At 42.7% G+C, this 3689-nt stretch overlaps 1 pseudogene; it reads left to right on the forward strand.

Annotated features, from left to right (window-relative positions):
* Positions 1 to 272: 272 nt before the first annotated feature.
* On the forward strand, positions 273 to 3281 carry LOC146699084 (histone H1 pseudogene; annotated as a pseudogene).
* The last annotated feature ends 408 nt before the right edge of the window (positions 3282 to 3689 follow it).

Genomic DNA, 3689 nt, shown 5'->3' on the forward strand with positions numbered 1-3689 from the left:
GATTAGCGAGCTCACGGTTAGCGCGATGATTTGATCTTGGATGTGTCATTTGATCTTGGATGTAGTAAGCGACGTACGAAGAACGGGCCCCAGAACACGTGGTCTGTGACACCAACTGTTGTTGTTATCATGGGTTTCTAAGCAACCAAGAGTGAGTCGGAGGGAGACAGACGTTTGTGCTGGACTTTGCTCCTGGCAGCACAAAGTATTTATGTAAAAAAGAGAGAGCGCGACGGCTCCACAGCTGCGCGGGTTCACGCGAGCGAGGTCACGCGGACCTGAGCCGTGCGGTTAATCGCAGGCTTATAAATGGAAGAGATTCAAATGTTAGAAGTTTTCAGAAAACACACCAGCCTTGGAGAGCTGTGGAGAAGGCCAGCCCACATCAGCAGCACTTAAGATATGCTCTGGTGAATGGCTTTCCCCCCACCCCTTGCTGACACAATGTTTATTCTTTAGCTTGCCCTGATCGACAGCAGCCTGTGTGCCAGACCATAGATTTAATTGAGGTGGATAGTTGTTAAAAGTAATCTACATTAAGCTTGTGGTTGCTTAAATTCAGTACAATGACATGTGAGGTGAAGTGATATAGATAAATATTTAAACTAATGAAGTGCATAGAGGCACTTGACCTGTGTGGAAGACTGTCGTCTTATTATGAGCCATTGTTGAGATATAGAGCACATCTGTGAAAACAACTAATATGCTCAACCCTGTATGAAACATCTAAAAATACATGATGGAGAAGCTGTGTTGAATATGTAAGTGTAAGACTTTGCCACTGTGGGCAGAGCATGCAACTACTGTGTGATGTCGCGTTGCAGTTTTGTTTTTGTTTTTTGAGCTGATGAGCAAGCTACACATTATCAGATCAAGAGCTGTCTGAGAACTACTCAAAGAGAGGGAAACAGAGAGTGTGCAGCGTTTCCATGAGCAGTTTTTCTGCACCTTGACTCGTGTGTGTGTGTAGCATCAGCATCATGTTTTTGTTTATTTGTTTTGTTGGATTAAAAATAATTAAATAAACTGGTGATCATGCTTATGGATCACCATGGCACATATCTCCAGCCATATGGTTTATTTATGCAGATGAAAAAGTGAGTGTGAATGTGTCTGACATCACAGTGTTTTTGTGCACTGTGCAAAAGTGATTGCCTCTGATTGTGAGTGAGAGCGGTGATTTTGCAGACCACCAGCTATTGTGAAGAAAAAAAAAAAAGAGTGAAAAAGAGACAAATTACTACATTGTAGACGAAGAGAAATAATCATAGGAAAAAGGTTTTGTGTTGATCAGCCGAAAAACAACTACAATGTCATTTTCTGCTTTTAAGAAAGGATTGTTCACACAAACACAGACAGAGAGAGAGAGATGTGTGTTGATTAAGCAGTGATGATAATAATGAACATGTTTTAGTTTGTCACTTTCAGGTGAAAAGCAGACCTGTATCAATTTTCCACATGCAACAGTCGGAAGAAAGTTATAGTTTAACATCATTGGAAACATGCAGGCCAAGTTTCTGGCTGACTTATTTACAGTGCCATGTGTTTCTCAACCTCACAAGCGAGCTCACTCCTCCCTGAAGATAAGGAATGCAGCTCCAAAGCAATAACATGATAAAGAGACAGCAGCAAGTCCTGAGCACAAAAAGTCCCAGCAAAGCAGCAGCAATGTGGATAAACAGCAGCAGAAGAAGAAAGCAAACCCATCTTCCTGTCTGATTGGTTGAATTTCACGGAGGGGCGAGCAAGATGGCAGCGTGAAGAGGAGTTTTTGTTTGAGTTCTCAGCACGAGACACTTATTTGACGTCTTTCTGGCCTTCGGGACTTTTTTGGAGATCAGCGCGCTAAACTTGCTGGATCTGAGGCCAGGGTCTGCGGCGGCAGCATGTTGAAATGCTCAAAAAGGACTGAGTGACTCGGGCAAGCCACATGCGGCTAGCGACATGAAAGAAATGGACCCTTCATGATGCGTTCAACGTGCCAGCGCTGTGGTGGGAAAGGCTCCATCATAAACACGCCCCGCGCCGAGGTTCAGGCCAAGAAGAAGAAGACGATGACTTCCAAGCCCAAGAAGGTCGGCCTCAGCGTGGGCGAGCTGATTGTGAAAGCCGTGGCCGCTTCCAAGGAGCGCAACGGCCTGTCTGTGGCCGCCCTCAAGAAGGCTCTGGCTGCCGGAGGCTACGATGTGGACAAGAACAAGGCCCGTGTCAAGACCGCCATCAAGAGCCTGGTGGCGAAGGGCACTCTGGTGCAGACCAAGGGCACCAGGACCTCCGGATCCTTCAAGATGAACAAGGCTACTGAGAGCAAAGCCAAGAAGCCCGCCGCGGCCAAAGCCAAGAAACCGGCAGCAGCTGCTAAGAAGTCGCCCAAGAAGGCAGCAGCAGCACTTCAGCTACTAGACAGGACAAAGCTGAAGGAGAACTGCCGGGACTGTTGAAGAGGGAGAGGACAAAAGAGTGAGAGGACAACAGAGTGAGAAGACTAGGTGAGAACACATAGGAATTATTTAATGTGGGAAATCAAAATTTGGGTTAGCAAACCTGGGGAAAAGAAAACTGACTGCTTAAGTTGGAAAATTGAGACGGAGTCTGAAACATTGCGAAAATAGAAACATATACAAAATCACACACACACAAGCAGAACATGCATTAACCCTACTAACAATTCCAAACACAAAATGACTCATGAAGACTCATAGCACATTAGTTAAGAAATGATTAAATAATAGCAGAGAAATGTGTAGGAAAGGCAGCTTTAAGAACATGCTCTGCTGGATATGCAGCTCCACAGACATGCATTAGACCTGCCTAATAACACAAACACATGTAATGAAAATTAGCTTGTTATCTTTCATCAGTGTTACAATAGTGTCAATTTAGCAGACACTTGTTATCAAATGCTGAATTTATCCTAAAGAAAAAAAATTGACTCTACAAGTTGCAGGACAACAATTTAACTTTTGTGGAAAAAAAAAAAAAAAAAATCCTGGTTTGATAAATCAGTGATCAGACAATAAATTTAGTGTTAAAATGGTAAATTGGGAGAAGCTTCCTGCTTGATTGAGGCAGCATAAGTAATTTACTGTATGAGGGAAATTGTCTTTTGTGATACTATTTTGAACATGCTTTTCTGTCGTCCTGTCAACTTAGTGGGTTAATAGCTGATATGCAAATTAGTTGATCGGTTTTAGATTAATGAAAGGTGACTGAATTCTAGTACGAGTGAATGAGATGTGTTGGAGTTGTTGTGTGTTGAGTGGAGACTCTAAAACACTGAGTTTCCTGTTTGATGTGCGAGTGAATCCTGTATTTAGATACACAACTCTGAATACATCAGAACAAACGTCTTTTGTGAAGTGCATGGCAACATGTCACATGTTTTATGATGAAGGGAAAAAGGAAAAATTGAATAAAATAGATCTGTGGCTTAAATGAGTGAAGAGCACAGACCGGGTGATTAAACTCATAGCTAATATGACATTAGGGTTATGTTGTGTGTTGTGCAGTTGATGGTTGGTTTGGAGTGAATCTAGCTGATGATTCTTCTCCGGTTGTGAAGATGATGAGGAGTTTGTGTCATGACTTAACAAGGCCTTTTTATTTTGATACTTTCACAGTGCACTGAAAGTTTTGTTTGATAATCTCTGTTCTTTAAGCAGATCTGCATGTCGGGAATTAAAAGCGCT

This window comes from Copadichromis virginalis, linkage group LG11 (assembly GCF_057382275.1).
Source record: "Copadichromis virginalis isolate Kocher_CV1m ecotype Utaka linkage group LG11, C_Virginalis_male_GT1.1, whole genome shotgun sequence".
Classification (NCBI taxonomy): domain Eukaryota; kingdom Metazoa; phylum Chordata; class Actinopteri; order Cichliformes; family Cichlidae; genus Copadichromis; species Copadichromis virginalis.